Here is a 12,033-nt window from a genome sequence, read left to right as displayed (position 1 = left end):
CGCCGCACCGAAGGACGGTCCTGCTCCGCCGCGCAGAGAGAGGTAGGGGGTCCTGGCCGAGGGTTTTCCCGGCCAGAAGTCATAACAGTACCCCCCCTCTTACGCCCCCTCCTGGAGGGACCGGGTTTCTCAGGGTGTAGTAGATGAAATTGCTGAAGTAGGGTCTTATCAAAAATGTTCACTGATGGTTCCCATGAATTCTCTTCTGGACCAAAACCTTCTCAAGCCACCAGGTATTCCCACCGCCTGTGATGACGAAGGACATCCAGAATTTCATCCACTTGATGGATCGAGTCCTCCTCAGACACCACAGCCGGTGATCGGGACGGAATCGCATGGAAGGAAGAAGAAACCAATGGTTTCAACAAGGAAACATGAAAAGAATTATGAATCCGAAGACTGGTTGGAAGTCGTAATCGATAGGTCACTGGTCCCAAGCGCTTGCTGATAAGGAATGGTCCAATGTACTTGGGAGCGAGTCTCATGGAAGGAACCCGGAGACGAATGTGGCATGTACTGAGCCAAACTCTATCTCCAGCATTAAACAGTATTTAAATATTTTTAAACATTTTTATATACCGGCATTAGTTGTGGACATCATGCCGGTTTACAGTAAAACTGGTTAAGCTTAGAAATTACATTTTAACAGGGGAGTCAAAACTGGGAGAGGGGGTAAGAGGTAGCTAAGAAAGGACAGAATAACAAAACGTGTTTCCTCAAATTGAGGGGAGAGAGTATCACAAAACATAGATCCTCAATGTGAGGAAAAGATGAGTAGACGCGAAGTGGTCTACTTTGGAAATGGAGTGAGGGCCTTTATTCTGGGTAAGCTTGCTTGAACAACCATGTTTTCAATTTCTTTTTGAAGTTGTTCATACATGGTTCAAGGCGTAGGTCAAGCGGTAGTGTGTTCCAATGGGTTGGACCTGCGATCGAGAGAGCACGGTCACGTGTGGAGGATAGGTGGGCTATTTTAAGGGAGGGCACCAGTAGGGTGCCTGTTTTGGCCGTTCTGGAAGGTCGGTTGGATTTGGGAGTTGTGAAAGGGAAGTCTAACCAGTTGGAGTTGTGGGTGTGAATTGCTTTGTGAATTATGGTGAGGGTTTTGTAGATAATGCGTGAGGCTATAGGGAGCCAATGTAGGTCTCTGAGGATAGGAGTAATGTGATCATATTTACGGGAGTTTGCAATGAGTCTCGCTGTCGCATGTTGTAACATTTGTAGGGGTTTAATGGTAGAGAAGGGGAGGCCTATGAGTAAAGCATTGCAGTAGTCTAGTTTGGATGTGATGGTGGCCTGGATAACTGTGCAGAAATCTTGGGTGTGTAGGAGTGGTCTGAGTTTTTTAAGCACATTGAGTTTGAAAAAGCAGGCTTTGAGTATGGAGTTTACGTAGTTCTTCATACTTAGTTGATGGTCGAGGAGAACTCCTAGGTCTCTCACAAAGGGTTGTACAGAGGGAGGGTTGAGTTTGGTAGTATTAGACGGAAGAGGGGAAGAGGAAGAGTGAGGGGAGATGAGTAGAAGTTCAGTTTTGTTCGTATTGAGGGCAAGATGGAGGTTAGTGAGAAGGGAGTTAATGGCTGTGAGGCATTTCTCCCAATGTTCTAGGGCGTCAGAGATAGAGTTCTGTATGGGGATGATGATCTGAACATCATCAGCGTAAAGGTAGAACTTAAGTTTGAGGTCAGAGAGGAGATGGCATAAGGGGGTGATGTAAATGTTGAATAGGGTGGAAGAAAGTGAAGAGCCTTGGGGGAATCCCTGCTGGAGGGGCTGTGGGGTGGATGTGGCGTTCCTGATTTTAACGGAGAACTTTCTGTTAGCGAGGAAGGATTTAAACCAGGCGAGAGCCAGATCTGAGATGCCAATGTTTTCCAGACGTGTTAGTAGATGATGGTGGCTGATAGTGTCAAAGGCTGATGAAATGTCGAGGAGGGCAAGGAGGTAGCTGTGGCCTTGACCCATGCCTCGGAGGAGATGGTCAGAAAGGGAGAGAAGTAAGGATTCAGTGTTAAAATGTTTCCGGAACCCAAATTGTGATGGGTGGAGGATCAGATGGTCTTCGAGATACTCCATGAGTTGTGAGTTGACTACTCTTTCCAATAGCTTGGCAATGAAGGGGAGGTTGGAGATTGGGCAGAAGTTAGAGGGATCTTTGGGGTCAAGAGAGGGTTTCTTGAGGAGGGGTCTGACTACTGCGTGCTTGAGTGCATCAGGGACAGACCCGTGCACAATAGAACAGTTGATGATATCTGCTATGGCTTTGACTATTGCATCAGAAATAGCTAGTAGTGCTTTGGAAGGTATAAGGTCTTCAGGATGGGATGAGGGTTTGAGCTTTTTGAGGATGGATTGGATTTCTATGGTGGAGGTAAAGTCAAGAGCGGGCATTGAAGGTTGGGTGGGGGAGGCAGGAGCAGGCAGGATGGGTGAGGGACTGTTCGAACGGAGGGGGAATCTTTTTAGGAGGGTAGCAATTTTGTTGAAGAAGTAGTTGGCTAGTTCCTCGCATTTGGCGGAGGCATCGTATTCAGGTGTGGTCGGAGGGATAGGAGTGGTGAGACTTGAGACATAGGAAAAGAGTATTTGGGGGTTGAATTTGAAGTCATGAATTTTTTTTGCGTAATAATCTCGTTTATGTTTTTGGGTGGAGAGTCTGTAGCTGTGCAGAGCTGATTTGTAGATGCGGAGTTTTGAGGGGTCTGGTCTTTGCGCCATTGTCTCTCCTTTTGCCTTAGAGTGGTTTTTAAGGTTCTAAGTTCTGGAGTGTACCATGGGTTGGTAGGTTTTGAGGAGTTCCTTATGATTTTTTTGGAGACTGGGCAGAGTTTATTGGTGATGTCTCCTGTGATGTTATTCCAGGATGCTAGTGCTGTTTCCGGATCTGAGCAATTTAAGTTAGGTAGTGAGGTGGATAGTGCGTTCGCAAGGTCGGTACTGGGGCAGATTTTTCTGAATATTATGGTCTTACTATTGTTGCTGTTGCTAGGGGGAGGGGTGTTGATAGAGAAGAGGCCTTCTATCAGGAAGTGGTCAGACCATGGTATGGGGGTGGAAGTGGGTTGGTTGGTGGCATGGACAGCAGAGTTGACAAACATTAAGTCTAAAGTGTGTCCGGCTTTGTGTGTAGGGGATGTTATGATTTGCTGGAATCCTAAAGCTTGTAGGGATTGTAGTAAGGATTCGCATGAAGCAGTTTGGGGGACGGAGTCAACGTGGAGGTTAAAATCTCCAAGGATAATGGAGGGGATGTCAGGTTTTATCCAATCTACAATGAATTTGATTAGTGGGGAGGGGTTGGCTTCTAAGCATGTGGGGGGGGGGGGCATATATCAAGCAGATTTGCAGGGTGGCTGACCCGAAGAGGCCTATTTCTAGCCTGGGCGGGGTGGCTGTGGGAATTGGTTTGATGTTTAGGCATTTCTTGGCAGCTAGCAAGAGGCCTCCTCCTCTCTTTTTGGGACTGTGGATGGAGAAGAATTCATAGAAGGTGGGGAGTTGGTTAATGAGGACTGTATCAGAGTCTTTAAGCCAGGTCTCAGTAACTACACAGATGTCGAATTTGCAGTCAATGAGAAGGTCATTAAGAATGGATTTCTTTTTGGATAGGGATTGTGCATTGAAGAGTAGTATAGAGAGGGTGGTGAGGCCGAGGAGTTGAGTCAGAGGAGAGATTAGGGATTAGGGATTTGCGAGGTGAGGGGGGGTAAAGTATGTTGAGGGGGTGGCGTCTGGAGAAAGGGGTGTGAATGCGCGGGATAGGGTATGGCTCCATGGGGGTATCTGGGGGTAGGTGGAGTATGTTCACTGAGAGGGTGAGATAGAGGTGAGCCACGTAGGGATTCAGTTAGGATGTACAGGGAGATAGAGGTGAGCCACGTAGGGATTCAGTTAGGATGTACAGGGAGATAGAGGTGAGCCACGTAGGGATTCAGTTAGGATGTACAGGGAATGCTAATAGTGATAAACAGTGTTAAATGGTAATAAACAGAGGGAAATGTACGTAAGTGGTAGTAAACAGTGTTAAACAGTGAGTATTAATAAGCAGTGAGCATTGATAAACAGAGTTAAAAAATAAGAGAGTGAGCATTGATTATAGTTACGGACTGTGAAGAGTAGGGAAAGGTCCTGAAGTATGTTCAGCCAGTCTTTCGGTGAGATCTGGATGGATTGCAGTGCAGGCCCCTGGCCTTGGTAGGTCTGCGACCACGGTGTCGGGCAGAGGAGATCACGGTGGGAGCACAAGTTGAGTTGTTTCCTGTGCGTTGGGTAAAGGGGGGTGTCCATATCCACAGGCACAGGCTCGCACGAAGGGGCGCACAAAGGGGCGGGCCCCTTTGTCGCGCGCCAAAGGCGCGCAACGCCAGGAACAGCAGGGGTTTAAAAACCCCGCCGGTCGCGTCTCTGACGTCACCGCTGCGACCAGCTTCGTGGGCGGTGCTTCTTTGATGCTGCCGGCTCGGGGTATGGAGCGTGGTCGGCTGGAGGCGTGTGCTTGCAGCGCTGCAGGTAGGTTGGACGGCTGGTGAGAAGGGCCGGCGATCGGCGAGGGAGCCCGATTCGGGGTGAGCGGAACAGGAGGCCTTACCCCGACGGGCTTCAGCGCCGATTGCGTAGGCCACGTTCACCGCTGGATCGCCGAGGAGAGGAAGAGGAATCTGCCGGAGAGAGCAGGGGTTTAAAAACCCCGCCAGTCGCGTCTCTGACGTCACCGCTGTGACCAGCTTTGTGGGCGGTGCTTCTTTGATGCTGCCGGCTCGGGGCATGGAGCGTGGTCGGCTGGAGGCGTGTGCTTGCGGCGCTGCAGGTAGGTCGGACGGCTGGTGAGAAGGGCCGGCGATCAGCGAGGGAGCCCGATTCGGGGTGAGCGGAACAGGAGGCCTTACCCCGACGGGCTTCAGCGCCGATTGCGCAGGCCACGTTCACCGCTGGATCGCCGAGGAGAGGAAAAGGAATCTGCCGTGGAGAGCAGGGGTTTAAAAACCCCGCCGGTCGCGTCTCTGACGTCACCGCTGCGACCAGATTCGTGGGCGGAGCTTCTTTGTTGCTGCCGGTTTGGGGCTCGGGGCCTGGAGCGTGGTCGGCTGGAGGCATGTGCTCGCGGCACTGCAGGTAGGTCGGACGGCTGGTGAGAAGGGCTGGCGATCGGCGAGGGAGCCCGATTCGGAGTGAGCGGAACAGGAGGCCTTACCCAGACGGGCTTCAGCGCCGATTGCGCCGGCCAAGTTCACCGCTGGATCGCCGAGGAGAGGACAGTAGGGAGGGTCGACGATTCTTGTCTGCCCTCCGTTTGGCAGAATCGGTGGCTCGAAGCAGACTGGCATTAGTAGTCTTCCAAAGGTCCTGCAACTGCGATGCAGAAAGCTGCGCCGCTGGAGAGGCAACTGATAGAGGTAGGGGTAGAGGAGGCTGGGGTTGCTTGCCAAAGATGATCTGACACGGTGAAGTTCCAGTAGCAGAATGTTTATGAGAATTATGAGAAAACTCGGCCCAGGGTAGTAGTGTAGACCAATAATCCTGGCGTTCATTGACAAATAGGCGAAGGAACGTCTTTAAGCCACGATTAACTCTTTCAGCCTGCCCATTTCCTTGGGGGTGAAAGGCAGTAGTAAAATCCAGTTGTACTCCAAACCTCTTGCACAACACCCCCCAGTATTTGGCAGTAAACTGTGGACCTCTGTCCAAAGCTATCTGAAGCGGGAGACCATGAAGACGGAATACATGAAGAACAAAGAGCCCAGCCAACTCAGGAGCAGAGGGTAACTTGGGCAGAGGGACAAAGTGAACCATCTTAGAAAAATGGTCCACCACGACACATATGACCTGGTGACCAGAAGAGGGAGGAAGGACCACAACAAAATCAGTGGATATATGAGTCCAAGGTTCCTGAGGCGGTGGAAGGGGTTGGAGGAGGCCCCATGGCTGACCAGGTAATGGTTTCTGTTGGGCACACTTTGGGCAGGAATCTACATATGCACGTACATTCTGGCGTACAGAAGGCCACCAATAGAAACGAGATAATCTGTCCAGTGTACCCATCCTTCCAGGATGACCGGCTGTCAGGGAATCATGAGCCCAAGAAAGTACTTTAGTACGAAGGCGGAGAGGTACCACTGTCTTCCCTGGAGGCGCTGTCTCAGTGGTCGCCAAGATCACTTTAGCTGGATCGATGATATAGTTGGGAGAGTCAGGTGCGTCATCGGTCTCGTGCAGTCGGGAAAGAGCATCAGCCCGAATGTTCTTGGAGGCCAGGCGGTAGCGTAAAACAAAATCAAATCGGCTAAAGAACAGCGACCATCGAGCCTGGCGGGGGTTCAGTCATTGTGCTTTACTAAGATATTCCAAGTTCTTATGATCTGTGTAGACTGTAATTGGATGTTGAGCTCCCTCTAACCATTGCCTCCATTCCTCAAAGGCCAGTTTAATAGCTAACAGCTCCTTGTCTCCAATCCCGTAATTTTTTTCGGCTGGGGAGAATTTACGAGAAAAATATGAGCAAGGGAGTAGCTTCCCCTGGTTGGAATGTTGGCTGAGTACGGCTCCTACCCCTAAGTCTGAGGCATCCACTTCAACAATAAAAGGACGCGTGGGGTCTGGGTGACGGAGACAAGGTTCCTGTAGGAATGCGGCCTTAAGATTCCTAAAAGCCTGTACTGCCTCGCTAGGCCAATTCTTGGGATCCGCTCCTTTTTTGGTTAATGCCGTGGGGGTGCCACAATGTGAGAGAAACGGGGAATGAAGGTCCTGTAGAAGTTAGCAAATCCAAGGAATCGTTGTAGAGAACGGAGTCCTACCGGTTGTGGCCACTCCCGGATACTGGCCAGCTTATCTAGGTCCATTTGAAAACCCGTAGTAGAGTAATAAATCCCAAAAAGGGTTAAGATTGTCTTTCAAATAAACATTTCTCCAGTTTCACAACTAGTCGATTTTCTCTCAGACGTTGCAGAACTTTACGGACATCCATACGGTGACTGGCCAAATCCTTGGAATATATTAATATGTCATCAAGATAAATGATTACTCCCTGATTCAACATGTCTCGAAATATCTCGTTCTTAAAAATAGTCCTCCATCATTCAAATGTAGACTCTTAATTTGTAACTTTGACATATGATAGCCCAACACGGCCAGTGTTTCACCCTTAAGCTTCTTCAGGGGCAATTGGAAGGCAACTGTAACAGAGTCTTTATCCTATCAAGACAATTAATATGACATGTATAAAATATTATCACGCAGAAGGTAGAAAAGGCAGTACTTATCATAGTTTAAATGTGCTACCCGTTCATCAGGACGTCACGTCTCAGCGTTTGTAAATGGAACCAGGAGGAGGAATCGAAACCGAGTCTAGCGTCTCTTCAAATAACCTGCAATAGCATGACATCAATAATTACGCCAAAATATTCATGACGTATATTCGTACGTAGTCCTATCAACGGTCCGATGAACGGGTAGCACATTTAAACTAAGATAAGTACTGCCTTTTCTACCTTCTGCGTGATAATATTTTATACTAGGGATGTGAATCGTGTCCTCTATCGTCTTAACGATCGATTTCGGCTGGGAGGGGGAGGGAATCGTATTGTTGCCGTTTGGGGGGGTAAAATATCGTGAAAAATCTAAAAATCGCAAAACCGGCACACTAAAACCCCCTAAAACCCACCCCCGACCCTTTAAATTAAATCCCCCACCCTCCCGAACTCCCCCCCCCCCAATGACTTAAATAACCTGCGGGTCCAGCGGCGGTCCGGAACGGCAGCGGTCCGGAACGGGCTCCTGCTCCTGAATCTTGTTGTCTTCAGCCGGCGCCATTTTCCAAAATGGCGCCGAAAAATGGCGGCGGCCATAGACGAACACGATTGGACGGCAGGAGGTCCTTCCGGACCCCCGCTGGACTTTTGGCAAGTCTCGTGGGGGTCAGGAGGCCCCCCACAAGCTGGCCAAAAGTTCCTGGAGGTCCAGCGGGGGTCAGGGAGCGATTTCCCGCCGCGAATCGTTTTCGTACGGAAAATGGCGCCGGCAGGAGATCGACTGCAGGAGGTCGTTCAGCGAGGGTTCCGGCGCCTCGCTGAACAACCTCCTGCAGTCGATCTCCTGCCGGCGCCATTTTCCGTACGAAAACGATTCGCGGCGGGAAATCGCTCCCTGACCCCCGCTGGACCTCCAGGAACTTTTGGCCAGCTTGTGGGGGGCCTCCTGACCCCCACGAGACTTGCCAAAAGTCCAGCGGGGGTCCGGAAGGACCTCCTGCCGTCCAATCGTGTTCGTCTATGGCCGCCGCCATTTTTCGGCGCCATTTTGGAAAATGGCGCCGGCTGAAGACAACAAGATTCAGGAGCAGGAGCCCGTTCCGGACCGCTGCCGTTCCGGACCGCCGCTGGACCCGCAGGTTATTTAAGTCATTGGGGGGGGGGGTTCGGGAGGGTGGGGGATTTAATTTAAAGGGTCGGGGGGGGGTTTTAGGGGGTTTTAGTGTGCCGGCTCACGATTCTAACGATTTATAACGATAAATCGTTAGAATCTCTATTGTATTGTGTTCCATAACGGTTTAAGACGATATTAAAATTATCGGACGATAATTTTAATCGTCCTAAAACGATTCACATCCCTATTTTATACATGTCATATTAATTGTCTTGATAGGATAAAGACTCTGTTACAGTTGCCTTCCAATTGCCCCTGAAGAAGCTTAAGGGTGAAACACTGGCCGTGTTGGGCTATCATATGTCAAAGTTACAAATTAAGAGTCTACATTTGAATGATGGAGGACTATTTTTAAGAAAAAAGAAAGAAAAATTCATAAAAATATTGTTCAAAATAAAAATATAAGAAGGTGAATGATTGAGAGGACCGGTTGGTGCCTCTTTTAAGTCACACAACGTCAGGCTTGCTGACATCTTCTGTAGCTATTATTAAGAAATTGATTTGGTCTCACCTTGATTTTGTCAGAATTTGATTATGGTGGACATTATTGACTCTTTCTGTTATTAGTTGGATTTCAATTACCCCAATATTGACTGGGTAAATGTATCATCGGTACATGCTAAAGAGAGAAAGTTCCTGGATGGAATAAATGACAGTTTTATGGAGCAATTGGTTCAGGAACCGACGAGAGAGGGAGCAATTTTAGATCTAATTCTCAGTGGAGCACAAGATTTGGTGTGAGAGAGGTAATGGTGGTGAAGCCGCTTGGCAATAGTGATCATAATATGATCAAATTTGAATTAATGACTGGAAGGGGGACAGTAAGCAAATCCACGGCTCTCGTGCTAAACTTTCAAAAGGGAAACTTTGATAAAATGAGAAAAATAGTTTAATAAAAACTGAAAGGAGCAGCTACACAGATAAAAAGTGTGCAAGATGCATGATCATTGTTAAAAAATACCATCCTAAATGCACAGTCCAGATGTATTCCACACATTAAGAAAGGTGGGAAGAAGGCAAATCGATTACTGGTAGGGGTGTGTATTCGTTTGCAATGCACGGGCAATCCGCAACGCATAGGTCCATATTCGTTGTATTCGTGGGTTTCAGATAATAGAAAGACTAGGGGAACCACCATGAAGTTAGCATGTGACACATTTAAAACTAATCGAAGAAAGTTCTTTTTTCATTCAACGCAACTCTGGAATTTTTTGGCAGAGGATGTAGTTAGTGCAGTCAGTATAGCTGTGTTTAAAAAAGGATTGGATAGTTTCTTGGAGGAGAAGTCCATTACCTGCTATTAATTAAGTTGACTTAGAAAATAGCCATTGCTATTACTAGCAACAGTAAAATGGAATAGACTCAGTTTTTTGGGTACTTGCCAGGTTCTTATAGCCTGGATTGGCCAACGTTGGAAACAGGATGCTGGGTTTGATGGACCCTTGGTCTGACCCAGTATGGCATGTTCTTATGTTCTTATGTAAAGAAACCCAGTGCTCTGAACAAAAAGAAACTTCAAAAGAGAGCAGTGCTGTGAAACCATACATTCTTACCCCAAGAATATAACCTCCAAAAAATAGAGACAGTGCCTGTGCAAAATATCAATATTATATCACTCTTTGTAGATACCTCTGTGGAAGAATTGAAGATTCAATGTAAATAGATACACGCTATTGTTTTATTTAAAGAAAAGGAAATATTTTATTTCCAGGAGAAGGCCACCTCCATTGAAGTCAACACACTTAAAGGCTCCAGGACAACAGAGAGAGAGAGAGAGCACGCACTTCCACATAGGCTGACAGCCGCAGTAATCATGAACACTAGCTAACAGCACCCTCAGGCCTTGGTGGGAAAAAGACATCACTACTGTCTGATGACAGATAAGTGTGCACACTCACTGAGACACAGAACTGTGTTACGCCCGTCGGTCGCAGATGGCTCTGACCACTGATGCTCACCTCTTTCTTTGCTGCATTGACATCATTGGAGAAAGTGGCGACCTCTGCCAGCTACCGTCGACCTACCTGGCATCCCCGGGATGGCATGGGCGCTGCCAACCACCATTTTGCCTTTGGGATGCTCTCCCACGGGCCAGTCTTAAGCACATCATGGCAGGAACCTCAGGGCGTCCCCTCCGGATGACGTCATCCCTCCAGGATACTTAAGCCAGCTGGCCCTGCCTATCAATGACTTTGCAATGAGTTCCCTCATTGCTGAGTCCGCTTCGCTCATTACGGACTTCCCGTTCCACTTCTTGCACATTTGGCGTGAGTTGCTCTGGATACACGCTTCTCGGGGGCCCTTCCTTGTCTCTGGCTATCCGCTCCTCGGAGGGCCTTCTTGTCTTGGACTACTGTCTATCCCTGATCCCCAGGGCTTCTACTGGGACCTTCATCACTGTGAGTACCTTTCTCTACGGACCACTACTGTACCTTCGCTAGTGTGGAATCCTCTTTGGCATACCCCGTGCAACGGGCCACTACTGTACCATCTCTAGTAGGAAACCCTCACCGGTGTACCCCATGCTGTGGACCCCTACCGTACCATCTCTAAGTGAGGAACTCCTTCAATACAGCCCGTGCTGCAGGCTACTACCGAATCATCTCTCCAGAGGAGACTCATCGGTGTACCCCACTCTGTGGACCACTGCCAGATCTTCACTACTGTGGGTTTCCCCCTGGGTACACTCCACCACACAGACTCTGACACTTTCTCCTGTACTCCCCATTTCCTGGGCAGTGTCTCTATATCTCTCTAATAAAGACTCTATTCCACAGCTGTGTCTGATGTCTGCTGGGACCTTGCCTCCTGACAGTGAAGCTTACAGGTCTCCTCCCTGGGCACGGTACCATCTCTCACCTTAGCCCAGAGCCCACATACCTACAAATCCTAACAAACTGTAACACAAGACTTGCATACACCAAGACAAAAGAGAAAGAATCAGAGTAAAGTACAGAAACATACAACAACAGAATAATAATTTCTATTTTCTTACAATGCTTCAATAGCTAACACAAGAACATCTGTGAAAATATGTTCAAAGAATCAGATTCTTTAAATTCACTGACTATTGGCATCGTATTGTAATTCACCATCAGTCGAAAGACATGAAAATATTCCTATCTGATCGGCAGTTTTGCAGAACCAGTTCTGATACAAAGATCCTCTTAAAGGAAAGGAAAAAGTTGTAAAGAATTTGATTAGCATCATATTTGTGGTGTTCTATTTACAATTATTTGTCAATAATAATATAAAACTGCTTGAATTGAAAATAAATCTTAAAGTTTTGATTGTTGAAGTCTAACGACATTAATACTCTCTTATTCCTATTTCTGGGTTCTGCCTTACCTCTCTACCCCTGAAGGATGGGCTGGGGGGTTCTGGGCCTGCGTTTCCTTGCAGGAGACCCAGCAGAAAGGAGAATTATTTTTCGTGCCAACATTCTGGGATACTACTCAATTAGACAGTAATGTTCAAACACGCCATGTGCACACATGTGCGTGCATTCAACAGCCTGCGCCCAGGGCTACAGATACATTATAACATACACATGTATATGCGGACATGTTATAAAATAACCTGGCCGTTGTGTGTTGAATATTAAGTGGG

Source organism: Rhinatrema bivittatum, chromosome 19, assembly GCF_901001135.1.
Source record: "Rhinatrema bivittatum chromosome 19, aRhiBiv1.1, whole genome shotgun sequence".
NCBI classification, from domain to species: domain Eukaryota; kingdom Metazoa; phylum Chordata; class Amphibia; order Gymnophiona; family Rhinatrematidae; genus Rhinatrema; species Rhinatrema bivittatum.
This window is presented reverse-complemented; position numbering follows the sequence as displayed.